Source organism: Gordionus sp. m RMFG-2023, chromosome 2, assembly GCF_954871325.1.
Source record: "Gordionus sp. m RMFG-2023 chromosome 2, tfGorSpeb1-WG-v2, whole genome shotgun sequence".
NCBI classification, from domain to species: Eukaryota; Metazoa; Nematomorpha; class Gordioida; order Chordodea; family Parachordodidae; genus Gordionus; species Gordionus sp. m RMFG-2023.
The window spans coordinates 14,178,298-14,196,311 of record NC_088776.1 but is presented as its reverse complement, the minus strand read 5'-3'; positions in this window follow the sequence as shown (position 1 = coordinate 14,196,311).

The following is an 18,014-nucleotide window of genomic DNA, read 5'->3' as shown; positions in this document are numbered from 1 at the left end:
GGCCAGCTGAGATTTGTTTTAAGCGTTGCCCGCCCCTTGAAAAACGTTGCTAAATTAAAAAAATCTATTAATTTGTCTTTTTTTGCAAAATCTTTGGGTTATGCCCAGTGTTAGAATTTGAATACCAATTATTCGATCAGCTGAAGATAATTGTTTGGCATGGAGCCTCATGTTCCTAAGTCTTTTGTTAAAGGGAAGCAATTGTAATATCCCGCGGGATGAGCACCAAGCGATTGGTAATTTTTATTTAACTTTATAAGTATGTGTAAAATATGTTCTTTTTTAATTAAAAATTCGTGGGAGATAGAATATATTGGGATTGGGCCAAAATAATTGAATAAGCAGAGTCTAGTTTAGTACGTTTATCAAAATATGCTAATGCCTAAGTGATTCTTGCTACATCCCTCATTTCTTGAAAAGCACAGATAGCAACCAACCCCAGTTATTAAAATGTTTTGTTTGGAATCGCCCGTGCAAATGAGAAACTTAAATTTTATTAAGCAATTATAAGTAAATTGTTTTAAAAAGTATAAAATACATAATTTATGCTTAATATTACCTCATTTAATTATTTTATATAACTCCAAATTAAGCCACTTATTCGCGAATACCATTTTTTATTATTTTTTAAAGCTTAAATAAATTCCCCTGGCCTAGTCTCACGGCTCTGAAAATCTAATATTTATTCGAACTCATAAGATGTCAAATATAATAATGATTTATATTATTTTTTTTCACATTTATATATAAATAATATTAAATATTGATTTTTAAATTACGTACGTATTTTATGCAATTCATTTATTACGTGTATAATCTATAAGGAAGGAATTGAATTAGGATGGAATCGTTTAGAATTATTGAAGATGGGAAAGTAAAAGAATAATTACATTTTCAATATCTTATTATTGTAAATCCATAAATCATTGTATTTCTCATCATTCGAAATTATGCGCATTATTAGAAGAGGCTGATAATGAAGGGAAAAAATGGAAACCAAGAAAAAAAGAGAATAATTCAAAAATTATTGTTGAACCGCTTATAATGTTTTCCCACGTTTTAGAATTTTTAGATTTCTGTTTTAATCGGGTATATTTTATGCAATATTTTTTGATAATTATATATTTTTTCTAACAGTAAAAAAAAGAATGGTTTAGTGAAACTAAAATTACGAGACATTATAACCAATAATGATATTAGTGATAGATATCAATGAGTAACTAAAGAACTATCCTTAATTTCCTATGCCGAGAGATGCTCAGGGATTACGATAGTGGCATTGGAAAAATTTTTGAAAAGCTCTTGGACCATGCTAAGGCTGCATTCATAGTGGAGACGGATCCGATTTTTACATCCGTTCCGTCAAAAGTCAATCTCATTAAAAATGATATATATGTTCATAGTGCGTCCGTTCCGATACCTTCCGTCTTAAAAACGGATCCGGCAAATTTGACTTTTTGATCCGGTAAATCTTATAGAGCGTTATAACGTTACTTACAATTTTTTTATAGTCTATGAACATTTATATCATTTTTAATGAGTTTGACTTTTGACGGAACGGATGTAAAAACGGATCCGTCTCCACTATGAATGCAGCCTAAGGCAGGTTAGGTTAATAGGTTAGGACTAAACTGTAAATTCTATAGATAATAATTATTTATACACTCTATTAAAGTTTGAAATTCTTTTCTTATTCTATAAACAAGTCATTATTGGATATATTTGATAATAAAGTAGTAAAAAATTAATTATATTTCATTTTATCTAATGGTTTAAATTTTTTAATGTAATTTATATTAAAAAATAATTCGAATTATAAAATACACTTTTAAATATTTACTTCTCAAGGTGGCGTTTAATATTATTGTAAAACTACCCTAATAAATTTTGAAAGAATTAGGCATTTTGGAATTTTTATATTTTCGTATCAACTCTTTTGCCATTTCGATACATTAAATTTATAGAAGTTAGTTTAAATAATGAAGAAATAATATATTTACTGAAAAATCAATTAAAATACTTCTGAAAAGTTTATAAAAATACTGAATAAAAGATATATTATTGAATATTTTATTGAACCCCTAAAATACTGACAAATTATAATTTATTATGATGATTTTGTTTTACTAAATTTTTTAAAATAAATAGTGGTAATTTCGGTTAAAATATTGGAGAAATAAGTAACAGCCTTTTTAAGTACACTTAATTGTACTTAATAGAGTGCCCCAGGAAAGGTATAAGCCCTTTTTATAGAAAAATTCTGCTTCACATGCCCATTCAAATTAGTGAAGTATGGTTCTTTTTCACCATCCCCACAAAGATATTGTCATGATTTTTTTTATTTTACATATTATATCACGATACATAAATATTATAGTGTAGTCTATGTATGACATTTAATTTATGTTTGTGATGACCTTATTTTTTTTAAAATATTTTATATCATCTATTTGAGAGGTGAAAAAAATAAATTTTTATATCAAATGTTTTCGTTGGCGTTCATACAAATTATTATTTCTTTTTCGTTGATGAAAATGTTAATTAATGATATAAAATGTAAAATTTTTAATATACGGTAAAACTTATCTAATTTTGGCTCTTTCTAATTCTGGCAACTCTCTAATTTGACCAAAGTTTTGAGTCCCAATCAAATTCCAAGTATACTATGTACTAGTAAATGTGATAAATTAGGCAACTGTTTAAGTTGGGAGGTTTTATTGTATATGTTAGCGTCAATGTCTTTTTTCCAGCAAAGTGTTATTTTTTCAACTTTAAATCATTTTTTGAGCGTCTTTTTTAAATTTAAAGATTTGATTTTACCAGAAATGTATTCTATCATGTTTGGAATACATACCCTATAAATTTCAGACAATTTCGCCACGAACTTATAATTTATATTAGTTTTTCCATAGATTTTTTTATATAAATTATAAATAACTCAAAGGTTAACGGCAAAATTATCTACAATTCATAAGATAGGTGTTTTAAACATACTGGAATATATTTCAGGTAATATCCAATTTTTAGATTTAAAAAAACGCGCTCAAAACATAATTTAACGTTGAAAAAATAACACATTACAGGAAAAATACACATTTGACGCTATTAAAAATTTTGCTTCTTTATAAAGATTCATAAAAAAAGAAAAGTTACTCGTTTTAAATTAATATCAGTACATTAATATTTTATCGCCAAATTTTTATATTAAAGAAATTTTTTTTGGAATCGATAGAGATCAAAGAAAATATTTGTATAGGTTTATTATTTTGGACTAATTTAATATTATGTTGAAGGCCAATTAATTATAATTTAACGTTTACACAAGTTGTGTCTTGGGAGGATAAAAAAATAGTTAAATGAGATATCATATAAGTGATCTGCATCGAGACTAATTTCGAATTTTTTTATTTGTCCAGAAAAGCCCGACCCGAAATAAAAATTATTTGTCCACCCGACCCGACCAGAATTTATTTAAATACAGAAAAATTTAATTTTTTTTATTGTGAAAAAGATATTCAACTAAAAAATATTAGTGCTTTGTTTCTTACAAGAATTTTAAAATATATTTATTAATTCGACAAAATGTACTGATATCATATTTAAAAATAAGGCCGGCCTGGCCCGAAATTTAAAAAAAATATATTAGACCCGACCCAGCCCGAAATTATTTTTTAAAAATAGACCCGGCACGAAACTCGTTCGGCTCCGGCTGGTTACGGGCTGGGATTTGCAGATCTCTAATTGACATTGCCTCTCATGATTAAGTGGATTTAGCACTTTTAGAAAAATTTTTTCTCTCTCTAGCATTTATAGCATTTTGAGAAGTTTACTTGTTGATAGCCTAGATATTAATCCTATATACCAAATTTTCTGAAAAATAAAAGCTGCTAGTTTGTAGATATAAGCTACCTTTGGATTCTATTAATAGTTTCAAAAAAATCACAATTCGATTCTGGTCGTCTTTGGGATGGCAAAAGGTTGGCTAGCTAATTTGAGTACACATAAAATGTTCTCAATTTGCTTCTCGAGAAAACTCCACGCTGGAATCTATAATATATATAAAAGCCTTGTCACAAAAATAGCGTTACGCTCTCATGTCACTCTTTTCATGCCCCACTTTTCACATCACACTTTATATTATATATTCAAAAAATCGTTAAATTTGAAAAGTGCCTATGGCCCAATCGGGCAAGAACTTCGCTTACAAATCTAGATGGATTATTGGACTTGGGTTCGAATCCCCGCAAATGTTTTTTTTCTTAATCTGGTAAAATATTTTTTTTTCTTAATCTGACAAAAATAATCAAATAGATACGATTCAAATTGTAGCTACTTTAAAATTCAAACTATTTTCATGCACAAGATAAATAAATACATTGGATACACACCTAATATTATACCTATTTTTGAATATTTAGGGATCATTAGAACTTTATATGCAGCAAGTACCAATTCAAGTACGAGATTTATTTAAATACTTTTTAATTCTTGAATTTATGTATAATTTAACATTTAAACCATTATATGGGGAATCAGAATTTTCTCTTTTATTTGATCAGGGAGGAATCAGAAATTTTCCTGTCTTATAAGGTGTTAATTAAAAATTTATATTTATTTGGGGTTATTCTAAAATTTTCCATTATTTTTATAAAATATGTTAATAAAGTATATATTAAGTAATTTTAATTTATGTGTACAATTAAAAAGTCTTTTAAATTAAATTTTTATTCATTTTTATTTTATAATCTAAAAATTTATTCTTGCTAGATGAGAGTTTTATGTTAAAACCCTTAAGAAGGATCCATTCCACATTGAATTTTATACAACTTTATATCTCTTAATTAGGTAATTTTTATGCATAAGTAAATATTTGCATCTCTCTTATCTTTTCTGAAATTGGCCTTTCTACATTCATTCCATAGTTTTGTATATTTTCTCAAACTTCTTAATTTAATTGTAGAATGTATATTTTTCATAACAACATTTTTGATTAAATGTATAATTTTTTTGTTTTACTTATATATAATTTGACTATGATTAAAGTTAACCTCCTATTATTTGTTAACTTAGAATATCTTTTTATTTTTTCTATTGTAATTTAATAACAATGTCTTAAACTTAAATTTATATTTTGTAACTAAGTAATAAATCTTTTGTAAGGGTGGTGGTTTGTTTAAAATTTAAATTAGGATGAACATATTTTTAGCATGGTCTTTAATATGTATTCATGATTTTCATATAAGTACCAGGAGCTAACCAGTAGAATGATAGGTAAATCTTCCCCTTCATTTGAACCTAATTTTGAAAAATAATATAAATGGCAAAAAAAAATATATACATATTAGACAGATTTAATTCTTATAAACCCCTACATCATACCTATTTTTTATATCCAAGGAAAAAATAAATTATTCTGGGTTTTCCTGGGTTTGGGAAATATTTTTCACAATTAATATGGACTTGGAAGTAGCTTGGGAAAGATTTTTTAAAATTAATATAGTCTGATTCCTGAAATTTTTTTAATTTTAAATATGGGTTAGAAATTGGCCTGAAAATTTCTTTTGGAGACATGGCCAGCTGATCAAAAGCCAAGGCCCATGCAACTTTCATATTCTGATTGTATTTTTAAATGCATTGTCACTTTTTATATATTTTATTTCAGTTCTCAACTATCAAAATTATTATGGTCTTTTTGAGAAAATTTTCCCAAGTGTGGACCTGGCTTGTGAATTTTTTTAATATTAGGCATAGGTGTAATATTTAACACAGAATATTTATATGGCCCTCAGATAAAAGCTAATTTAAATATATTTTTATTCAAAAATAGTATTCATTCTCAGTTTTAATGGGTTGGCCTTTGTCTGAAGTAGGGGTGAGCTGGGTTAAAATAGAATAAAAAAATAGATATGGTTTTTAGAGTACCTATCTCCCGGGTTGGGAAAAAATTTTGCAAATTAGTTGGCCAGGCTTGGGAAAATTTTTTTATAAAATTTTTATAGGTTGGGTTGGGTTAGAAAAATGCTTGAGAATATTTTTATTATTAACTATGAGTCAGACATTGGCCTAAAAAAACTTTTTTGCAGGCCTGAGCTCGACCTGATCAAAAAACCTAGGCCCATGAAAATCTGATTTTGATTGTATTTTTAACATTATGATTACTTAAATATTTTATTTCAGTTCTCAACTACCAAATATATTCATTGGGCTTGGAAAAATTTTTCAAAATTATTATGGCATTGTACTTTGCCTGGGAATTTTTTTAATATTAGATATTAGGTATAAATGATAAGTAATATTTAACAAATGATATTGGTATTATCAAGTAAAAGCTTTAAATTTAATTTTACCAAACCATAGTATTTACACTTAGTTAAAATGGATTAAACCTGGCCTGAAGGGGGGGGGGATTAAAAGAATAATAATTGGATATTATTTTCAAATAAGAGGTAACAACTATCATAAAAGTAAGAATAAAATTCTCATTCCCCGTCATTTTTGACAGGCCATCTTCTAGTTGATTATAATATCCTTAATTTACAATTTCCCTCTCGATATTTAGCGTTTTTATTATTATAAAAAAACTTTCATAATGTTATTATCTCTAAATCAAGATAAAGGAATAAAAATATGAAATTTTTTTTTCCATATATTATACCATAACATTGCGGGAGTACGATAACATAAATCTCATTTTTATGTAATAAAATATAATTATAGTTTTTTGTTATTTGAATTACAGTAAAATTTTCGATCATATTTTTAAAAAAGAAATATATTTTTTAATAAATAGGTTAGATATCTTATATAATAATAACAAATATATGAACGACTCACTCCTCCGTAAACATTTTCTCTTATAAATATGGAATTGAGAATACTAATTAATTTTGGGTTGTTTGCAAAAATTGCTCACATTTTTATGGTATAATTAATGCCTAAATTATTATTTCTAGGGTTCAAATTTTTTTTTGTTACTGTGATTATATTTAAAAGTCAACCATGATGTGTAATATCTGTCGTTTGGGAAAAATCAATAAATTTTTTTTATAAAATATTACTTTATATTTGGGTTGGGTTAACCCCTTACACCTCATCTTATTTCTTATAATTCACGCTAACTGTCAATGAGGCGTCACCCTGCATTCACAATTAACACAAATTCGCTGCGAAGTATATAAAATATGCTGTTATTTACTTCCCCTCTAATTCGCGCTAACTGTGAATGCAGGGTTATATGATTTGTTTTTAACAAAAATAATTATTCTCCTCAAAAACTGTAAGCAGTGGCAGTCGAAGAGTGAAAAAAAATAATAAAAATGCGATAATTAAAGGAATGTTAGATACAATTAAAAAAAGTAAATCTTTTTAAAACTCTTTAATTTGAAGAGAAATAGTTTTTAGATTTAGTTCGAAACTCTCAAAGCTTTATCAAAAAATACAAAAATGTTTTTTTAAATAACAAAATTAAAATATGGCAGAAATATATTTGTGAAATTTTTACTCATTAGGTTTAGGGTTTATTAAGGCTTTGTCCAAAATACTAAAAAATAAAAACATAATTTTAGAATGTTTAAAAAATTTTCGAAACAGATTTTGGACGCAACCTTGTGTTTTGACATTTGAAAAATTGAAACATTTATAAAAAATGAGCGAGCGTTATCTCAAATCCATTATATAGAAAAAAATATGATTTTAACAAAAAAATTTAATCTGGATATGAATCGACTCAAGTTCTTGAGACTAATTTTTAAATAGTAGACACTGCTAAATAAAAGAAGCTCTTCAAATAAATATGAAACATTTGTTAATATTTTATTATGGAACTTAGATTTGTAAATGTAAAATATTCAAAATGAGAATGAAAAATTTGCAACTTAACCAAAATTTTACCCACATGTGTTATAAAAGAAAGATAAAATGTGATAATGTGGCAAACTTTGAGATTCTAACAAGTCTAGCGCTGATCATCTTTTGTCACCCTCCTCCCTCCTTCCTAGTGTAATGACGCCATTGTAATGAATGAGAAAGAATTTTTTTTAAAATAATCTTACACCTTTATCTAAATTCATTGTTAATAATAGAAAAGGATATTTAATTATCTACCCTTGGCTATTATTTCTAAAACCTGCCTAGCGCTAAATCTTCAAAAGCATTTTTATAATATTTTTTTTTAAAATAATATTTAATATTAATTTTATTAGCTAAAAAAATAGCCATAAATTTAAAGATTGTTTTCTTTTTTTAATAATAAAAAACAATAATAATAGTTATCTATCATAAATATAATATTTGGTGGTTTTTTTAGCATAAATTAAATTACAAAATTATTCTTAAATCATTTCACATATGAAAGATCCAGGTGTGATGATGTAGAAATAAATAGTGTGATGATGTAGAAATAAATAGTGTGATGATGTAGAAATAAATATAAGGAAACTTAAAAATGGAAGGTATCATTTATAATTTATCATCATTCATTATTTGATGGATGATGTTTAACAAAGAAGTAAATAACTATTGAATATTAAATAGTATAACCAAAAATGACAAATAAGTTAAGTTTTAACCATGTGCTGAGTCTCTACTCATTGTGTTTTAAAATACCTTAATCTATTTAGCTATTACTATAAGAATTTGTGATTTGCACAGGGTTGCCAAGTTGACCACATTGACTAATAGGTGACCACAATTTTTTTTTAAAAGTCGAAATCTACGACATTCAACTCAAATACCATAATTCTACCATATTTTCGAATTACCGAAATATACCACAAAATCTCTCAGATAAATATAAAAATATCATGTTATGCCCAAAGAGAGATTTCAAAATCAATAAATTTAATTCCCTCTTTCTATTAGATTTCTTAAATTTGTTATGTTTGTACAAGTTTCAAAATTTTTTTTTACGAAAATCTGCCAAAATCGAATAATTTTAACTTGGCAACCCTGGATGTGAATCGGGCCTAATTTTTAAATTTTTTATATTATGGTTACGATCGAAATTTATTCATTTTATGTAATTTAAAAATTTAATTTGTTTTACTTCGTATAATTACATTAGTTAACCTCAAAACATTATTTTAATGGTTCAGGGTTGCCAGGTCAAAATTTTCAAATTGTGGGAGAAATTCGGTATTTTGTGGGAGTAATATAAAAATTGTGGGAGAAATATGAAAATTGCTAAAAAAAATTTGGGATTTAGAATTGACTTAGTTATCCGCTTATTATTTTTTATAAATATAAAATCGAATCTATTTTCCAAAATAAAATAGGTAATTATTTTTCAAAATAAATTAGCCAACTATTTTTCAAAATAAAATAGCCAACTATTTAAAATAAAATAGCCAACTATTTAAAATAAAATAGCTAACTATTTAAAATAAAATAGCCAACTATTTAAAATAAAATAGCCAACTATTTATATAGCAACTATTTAAAATAAAATAGCCAACTATTTAAAATAAAATAGCCAACTATTTTTCAAAATAAAATAGCCAACTCTTTTTCAAAATAAAATAGGTAACTATTTTCCAAAATATAATACGCAACTATTTTTCAAAATAGGTAATTATAGTACGACACAAAATTTCTTAAATACTATCTTTATTATTAAAATAACATATTGATTTATTATAATATATTAAATTTGTTTAAAAATAATAACCAACGATCTTTTTTAAATACAAAAGAATGTAAATAAGATAAAATTTTATAAAAAAATAAAAATATATATTTTATGCTAATGTATAAATAAGATTTTATAAAAAAACAAACAATTTTAAATTTACAATGTAAAAAATAATTATAATCAGTGCGGGGAAGTTGTTCTACAGTATTTAGTTAATACAATGGGGGAAGGGAATATGATATTTTGAGGCATCAAAAATCTTCAAAGCATAAATCAGTACAGGGCAGTATATCAACATCTATTGCAAAACAAAAATATTCTTCAAAAATAAGAAATAATACAGATGCGGGTACAGTTGCGAATACCTATCATGCAGTACAACATTCAGAGAGCTACTTAACATCACAATGTTGGTAGAATCTTTCCCCATAATATTTAACGACTAATATAAATGAAAAGTATACTTTGTAGAACACAAATGAGCAAGGCTATCATCAATGTTTTAGGATATAAATCCAGAAGGTCAATTCTTGACGATTTGAAAGATGTGCAAACATATGCAATTCTAACAGATGCATCTAATAAGGAGATATTAAAACATTTTCCTTGATCCTCCCCTATTTCAACAAAATTAATGTCATTTCAATAAAACTATTAAAAAAATTTTCTCCAGATATGAAATATCCAAAGACATAGCTAACCATATATAATGGTAAATATGGCAGATTTGGCATTACCAATGAATTGCATGGCAGCTTTCTGATCTGATAATTCCTCAGTGAATTTGGCAAAAACCAGAGTGTATTTACAGAATTGAGTCAGCATAATGTTGGTTGACAGGTTCCTCCTAATACGCGCCATCGTAGAATTTTAAAATTTCACAAACCTTTAAAAAATATATAGATTATAAAAACTGTCCTAATATTTTGAAAAAAATTTTCAAAAAAAATATATTAAATAATTTAAAATATATTTATAATAATTATACATGCTGTTCTAACTTCTATTCTTTATAACACAAAAATTTTGAAAATGTCTAGTGGAGAATTGGAGAATTTTATAAAAAATATATTTTAGAGCGGAAAAATAAAATAAAAGAACTAGACATATTTTTCGAATAAATATTTAAAATTTATTTTAAAAATATAAAAATAATCAAATACTGTCTCTCAAAATTATTATTTATATATTAAAAACATTAAAATGCTAAAAAAAAATTGTGGGAGAAATTAAAAAATTGTGGGAGCTTTTTGTGGGAGATTTCTAATTGTGGGAGTTTTGTGGGAGTGAGATGTATGTGGGTAAACTAAAAAATTGTGGGAGACTTTCACTGATGGGGGGGGGGAGACAGGCAACCCTGGTCAGATACTTATCAATTTTTTTCAAATTTGCATTAAAAAGGTTTCCTTTCTTTTCTGGCTTTTTTAAGATTTGAGAAACTTGACTAATTTGGGCATTTAATTTTCTTGAGCTAACCATATATATCAATCTTAGAGAAAAATCTTATTAATTTATATTTTTATAATTCCTGATTTAATTTAACCATGAAGATCATTTCTTATTTAATTAACTTGTAATTTGTCTAGTCTTTATTAAATTAAATATATAAAGTAAAAACAATAAACTTGGTATTGATTGATATGAAGATAATGGCGATTTAATTGTAAAAAATTTTAATTTGGAACGAATCACGATTTAAATTGCCCCAAGGAAAATTTTAAAATTTAGGTTAATAATTAAAAATTTTATTTTTTAAAACCGTTTTTAACCGATTTAAACAGGCTCAAAATTTATAATTGGGTTCACTCATTTTGTATTTTCTTCATAACGGTTAGGTTACGGTTAAGAAAATTAACGGTTCGTTCGGTTTCGGGTTCAGTTTGAAGTTCTATTTAAATATGATTGTCAGTGGTGGACTGGGAGGCTAAAAGCCCCTGCGACACTTTTAAAAGAGGTCCCAGAGTTGAGGAGCGAAGCCACCAAACCCCTTTTGTAGACCTAAAGTCCTCTTTTATCCAGCCTGCGTCCGGGAATTATATGATTTTATTTGAAATCTATTGTATTAAAATTTAAAATAATTCTTCTTTTTAATATTTATGTATTATCCATTTAAAAGAATTATTCATTCTTTTGAATATATTATTCTTCACGTTGATTTATAAAAGTTTGTAATCATGATTATTATACATATTATTTCAATTTAATGGCCGTCAAGCCAATCGACCTGTAATAAAGATATGATATATTCTTTTCATATATATATTAGGATTAATTTTATAGTATAATTCTTATTACTACTAAATCTTTTCTGTTTTATATATATTTTCTTTATTTTATGTTTATATGGTAGGGAAGACTGCCTGTCTCAAATAACGAGAAATAATAAATGGTGAGGAATCAGAGATTGCAATATCTCTAAGGATGATTAGAAGAAAAAATAAGTTGACAAAATATTTATATAACAAAAAATAAAATATTTATGAGAATTAAATAAAACTCTGATATATATATAATATTTTAAGAAGTAAAATAAGTTTTTAGTTGTTAATGTAATAGTGCGCTGATATTGAGCTTAATTCAATAATAATATATCATTGAGCATAACTCAAAACCTATAACATTTGACTAAATCTCGCATTTGCCACAAGCCCAAAATAGGAAAAGAAGCAGAATTGAAATGATTCCCCCTGCATGTTTGTCCAATAACAGTCATTGATCCCAATATATTAAAATTTCTAAAGTATATAAAATTAATACTATAAGAAACTATAAAATATTTACTTCTAAATCTCTTTGAACATTTGGAAAGAGAGGAATTTGCTGAAGTTGTGAGGTTAAAATTCCTCAAAAGTTGGCTTAACAATTTTCGCATTAATGGTTAACATTTGCGCAAATAATCAAGAATCCCCCTTAATTCGATTTCTTCCAATAATTTTCTTTCTACTGTCATCAAAAAGGCTTTTAGATAATCCTGCCCAATATTTACTCGCAATCTATTTTAATTTTCTGAAAGTTCGTTCGTAATTCATTTGTGAAAAATATAAAGTTAGAAGATATTCATATACTATGTATAAGTTTGCATATGCAGATATTTGCATATTATATCGGCATAACGTCTCATAAAGACATATCAAACATTGCTTGCATTTTGTATTGCATTTGCAACTTTCTTTAGAAGAATCTTGAATAAATTCTTCATTTTTACTTTCAGGTTCTGATGTGTAATCACTATGATGAATCAAATCGTCTGTACTCTGTTTCAACTCAATAAGCAGATTGTTATAAATTCTGGGAAATGAAATAGTTTATCTCCCAGTTATTCACTATCTACTTTAGCTAACTAAAAGATTCTTTTCAAACCTCTTTAGTTATACTTTCCCTATTATCATCAAAACTTCTAGGATGAAAATATTGAGCATCAATTATCAAATGTTGATTTTTTGGAAATATTTCTGTCACTAGTTAATATCTGATTGATGGTATCCCGAAATACTTCAACTCTGTAAATGTGAACGGAGTCATTACATTCCTCAAAACACATGTTCTTTTTCAGACTAATCCTACGCTGCGGCATTTCATCTTCCGTGTATATGTCATCGGATATAACCAAATCGGCAAATTCTTATTGATAGATAAAGCAATATTAGCTTTAATATGTATTGAGAGGAAATTTATTGAATCTAAAAAAAATTTAGAATCTTCACCATTTTCGAGGCAGTTAAAATTTATAAGTTTCATGTTTGTAAATATCTTAAAAGAGGGCCAATTATTTCAAAAAAATTTGTGCCGTTAGCTATTAAGGATATCTATATATTTTTTATCTTTCTATTTAGATAAACATTATTTTGTTAATAATTTTTATCGAAGTCTGTAATTCTTTTTTGTTACTTAATGAAATAATTATTTTTTTTATAAAAAACAGTGTTGTTAGGAAGGAATCTTTGAAAATATTTTAGATTCAAGACACAATTATACATTATAAAACTTGCAATTTAAAATAAATAAAACAAAATTAAAATACATTTAATTATTTTTTTTCTTTTTAATAAATATTTTTTTATAGAAATTTTTTTTTATGATAAATTAATTTTACAGTTATTGTAAATGTGCTGATTTACAAAAAAATGAATAATGCTGTTATTATCAAGAAAGTATTCTGAAATGGGATTCTATTATATTGATATTATACGACTAATTTGCCATAGATATTATTTTTAGATCACAAATTTATAATTATTTAATTTCGCAGTGTTTTTATTAGATAAAAGAGTTATTGGGAAGACTAACTACATTCTAAAGTATTTTAGTGTAATAAAATAAAACCTTTTTTATTTATCTTTTTTTTCCAATATAGTATAGAACTTTTATACTTTTAGTCAATCATTTTGTGATAATCTTATACATTACAAGTTCTGTGTAAAATGTTCATGAGAAATTCTTTTTAATATTTGGAATCATCGTAATTTAGTTTATTGGCTGGCTTTTAAGGCTATCATCATCACTAATTTGTAAGCAATATTTTTGGTCTCAAAAAGAGTTATTTATTATAAATAATTATCCATTATACACCCTATAAAATGAGCTTGCCTGGATCTAAACTTAAATTCGATCTCATATAAAATTATAATACATATATGATATTCCATATTAACACATTATTTATAAGTTTTATTTAATCATTCCATTTCTACATAAAGCTTTTGAAATTCATTCTCTATAGGTTGATCATAAATAAAACGCCCCCCTGTACCGTCATATTATCGATTTACTTTTATTAAATTATATAATATATATTTGTGAAACAATTATAAATTAAAAAATTTAGTATATAGCTATAGAAGTGTTGTTAAAAGCTAATTTTAAAAATAGCAGCTACTGCTACAGCTATTTTACAAACATAGTAGCGCGCTACCGCTACCGTTTTTAAAATAACGCGCTATTTTTAGCTACTTTTTACGCTACTTTAGAATTTTTTAAAAATAATTTATTTATTTTTTATTGTGTCTCAATAATTATTACATTTCCATATTGTCAGGATTTTTTTAGAGGGCCAAGAGGCTGATATATGTTTTATAATAGTTTTCTTAATTTTTTATTAAAAGTTTATATAAGGCATCAAGAAGCTAATTTACAAGACCCTTATAAAAATTGCACTTTACAATTTCCCTAAAACATAGATTATAAAGGGGTAAAACTTGTGAACTTAAAAGAAACAAAAAAAATTAAGAATAGGCTTTAAGAAATTTCCTTAACATCCTCTTTAAAAAAACGGATATACATATCTAGATCAATCAAAGATATACATTAAAAAAAAAGATATAATATAATATTAAAAATATGAGTGGCCATGGTTAATAAATGTAAATTCTAATCTTTTTTTTCGTTTATATATAATAGCCAGCCACTGTATTGAAAATCGAATGTATTTGAAAGGAGATTACATAAATTTAATTATAAAATAAATATTCAAAGAAATTTATATAAAGGTTATTAAATAAATACGAGGTTAATTTATAACAAAACTTCCGTTCTCCGTTGTATTAAAAAAAAGTATCTTTTCAAATTAGAAAAATAATGAGAAAAAAACTCATCAATATTAAAAAAATATTTTAAAGTATATTAAAATTATTATATTTTTGTAAACAATATAAATTATTTATGAAATTTAATTTTTATCTAGACTTCTTTCCGCTTTAATTTTTTGTTGTTATACAAAATATTTCTTGATACAAAAACTAATATTTGCATTTTTCTCAAATTAGGTAAATGGACATATGTTAAATATTTTTAAAAGAATAAAAATTTTATACCCGCTTTGGCATAGGGATAATAATGATATTATGCGTTGGACATTGATCTTTTTAAGTGTGTTTTTCTTTTGATAAAAATATTAGACAACGTACTAAATTTTCCTCATATATAAAAAAGTCAGAAACCGATATCTAAGGCCTTGTTCGGATTTGAAAAAAATTTGCAGGGCCTGCGTCTCTTAAATTAAATCAATTTTTGAATGGCAGCCATGGTTAAGAATGTTAGATACCTTTTCGATTTCAGGCGGGACAAGTGCGAAACCTATCTCTTGGACTAGTCGCCAGATATGGAATTGGGGTTAATGCATATATAGGTTTAACAAAATTTTGACGTTGTTTAGAAAAATTGCTATATGCTAACAGCCAATACTATTATTATTATATCATCATTTATTTAATAATATATATTATGAAATAATCATATCCTTTTCACTTTCAAAGATTATTTAAAGACTTTAAAAAGTTGACTATACTTGTTAAGCCAATCAGGAGAAATGTATACTCTACAATCTAAGTTCAAACACGGGATGCAATGCCTAATTATACCTCTCTTAGATACCCTATACTTGAAGTTTTTCCTAATTTTATCAAAAAATTAAATATTTAAAAAAAACCTTTTAATAAAAAAAAGTGCCCTCACGGAAAATAAGTTGCAATGATTCTATTTTTTATTTAAAAAAAAATAAGGAACTTTAACTTAAAAGGGCCGTTACTCTCTATCTACAATTAAAATCTTATAAGTTATCAATTTCATTAAATTAATAAAAATATTATATGATTCCAATATTCAACCATATTTTATATGAATACTTACAATTTTTAAATTACACTATGGATTTGTTTTTCAGATTTTAGGAAATAGAAACATTAGAGGAACTTAAAATTGATCTTTTCTGACCATTAAGCTCGATTCTTAAAAGAATTTTCAGGGCCGAGATTGCCAAAAGGGTTAAACTTATATTATAAATATATAAATGTGCAGAAAAAAACCAAACCGATGATTTTGTATAGTATAATAATCTGGTATACTGTATAGGATTTGCTCAACTCAAGAATGTTCGCCTGAAACAAATATTTCAATTGGATGAAATATATAAAACTAAGATAACTGAAGTAAAAAAAATATGATTTAAAGGTTTGAGAGATATGAGTTAGGGATTAAAATGGTTTTTAATCATTTTTTATTAAATAACCTGTCAAATTATAAGTAAGCCAATAGGAATTTAAATACATCAGCCGTTGTAATGACAATCTCCGTAAACTAGACTTAAATACTTTAGAGTTAAGTTTAAGTTTTTTTAACAGACTTACTCACAGGATGGAAAAAAAATAAAAAAATTTTTTTTTACAACGAGGATTCACATAAGTATAACTCACGCCTTATAATCACTTATTTATTATAAAATGTTATCCTCTATACAAATCAATTTCTTGGTTTGGATTTATTAATTTCCCACGTAATTTTCCTATTTAATCAGTCAGGAAGAATAAATTATAAACACGGATGAGCTGACAAATGTAAAGGTAAGCCTCTTTCTGGATTCTAATTATTAATAATGAGGAACAAGCGCAGGTTTTTTCAAAATTAAAATTCATGTCGCGCAACATAAGGTAGAAAGAACTTTCTACCGTCGATTCTAGAAATATTTCTGTTTGCAAGGCATAAATTTTATAGTTAATTGCTCAAGTTATGGTGAACCAGAAATTTAATTATTCGATGAACATCTCTATATCTCACACCGTCGAGATTTAGGGACCAGACCAAATTGGCATAGAGGGTGTGAGAAGTAAAAAAATAGCTGATTTTTTAAAATGCTTCGGAATGATTCCAGAATGTTATAAAACACGATCACTGAATATTTAATATTAAGGGATGGGAATATAACGTAAAATATGCAATGTTTCAATTTAAAGTCTATAAAAATAAACAATTACAAATAATAATTTTTTAAAATAAGTTTGTTTTTAGAATTTCTAATAGCTGTCTGAAAAGAATGAAAATAAGAATAAATGAAACTTTAATTAGGGGTATATTACATCCCCATCAAAGTCAGTCTATTTAAAAAAATAAACCAACAAAGGTATCCCAGTAGCTTATCCATTATTTACTAAGAACAAAAATTAAGACGGGGACATAGCCTTAAAATCATGGATGTGAACCCTTCGACAAAAAAGGGTCAGGGTTCAGGAATAAAATCTTAAAAAAGGGTTTGGGTCTAGGGTCCGGGTTTGGAGAACATAAAGAAATATTGGCTCAAAATAACACCATTTTTTTTAATACTCCATATAAATACATATATAATTTTCAAGTAAATAACGAATCTATAATTTAAGTTTAATTTAATCGCACAATCTTGTAAATAAATTACAAAAAATTTTGGAAAGACGAAGAAAAAAAAACATGAAAATTTAAAAAAAAAAAAATTTGGACACCTGGAACCTTTCAATTTTAAAAAGGGTTCAGACTCAGCAAAAATACAAGGGTTCACATCCCTGCTAAAAACTAACTAGTGTAAAAAAAGTTAACATATTTAAAAAAATAACCCAATGAAGGGGCGGGAAAAAAGGTCTATCAA